At 40.9% G+C, this 942-nt stretch overlaps 1 non-coding gene across 1 annotated transcript; it reads right to left on the minus strand.

Moving 5' to 3' along the window:
• Nucleotides 1-301: 301 nt before the first annotated feature.
• On the minus strand, nt 302-408 carry LOC141635920 (small nucleolar RNA R71). The gene has a single exon (XR_012540573.1). It is a non-coding gene; the product is annotated as a small nucleolar RNA R71 (small nucleolar RNA).
• Nucleotides 409-942: the final 534 nt, after the last annotated feature.

Here is a 942-nt window from a genome sequence, read left to right on the forward strand (position 1 = left end):
TTTAACCGGTAATTTCATTGCCAAATCCGCATTCATACAATTAGTTGAGAGAAGTCAATTTGGAGGGATGCTTAGTGAAGACCCTCATTTATATATGGAGACTTTTTGTGATTATTGTGATGCAATTTCTCAAACCGGAGTTACTCAAGACCAAATCTGATGGGTATTGTTTCCTTTTTCCTTGATCGGTACCGTAAAGCAATGGTTGAAGAGCCTAGACAAGGCTACCCTTGGTATTGATTCTTGGAAGAAGTTAGCACTTACCTTCTACAAGAAATTTTATCCTCCAGAGAAAACAAATATGTTGAGAGCCCAAATCCCCGGGTTCAAGCAAAGGGATGAGGAGTCATTATATGAAGCATGGGAGAGATTTAAGGACATTTGTCGATCTTGTCCACACCATGGAATTAGTGAGTGGTTCCTTGTGCAACACTTTTGGAACGGCTTATATGAAGACTCACGCAATGTGCTTAATATGGGATCCAATGGGAGGTTTACCGAAGTTGATGATAACCAAACATGGGCCAAAATCGAAGAGATGGCGGTTCATAATTCCCAATATAGCAGGCCTCGAAAGGCCACTAGAGGAGGAAAGCATGAGGTAGATTCCATCACACAATTGGGTGCTCAACTAAGTGCTCATATCGACACCATCAACTTGAAGTTTGAAAAGGCCATGGCTAAGCTTGATGAAGCTTCCAAATCACCCAAACAACATGTTAATGCTATGGTGGCATCATCCTCAATCCCAAATGGAGTATGTGAAAGTTGTGGAACCTTGGGACATGATCAAAACGAATGTAGGGGAACAAATAAACAAGTAAATGCTTTCCAAGCATACAAGAGTGGTACCCCTTATTCCAACTACTATAATGAGAACACCAAATTCTATCCAACTCTCCCATACAAGAGCCAAAATGTTCAAAGTCCTCAACCAACATA

This window comes from Silene latifolia, chromosome Y (assembly GCF_048544455.1).
Source record: "Silene latifolia isolate original U9 population chromosome Y, ASM4854445v1, whole genome shotgun sequence".
NCBI classification, from domain to species: Eukaryota; Viridiplantae; Streptophyta; class Magnoliopsida; order Caryophyllales; family Caryophyllaceae; genus Silene; species Silene latifolia.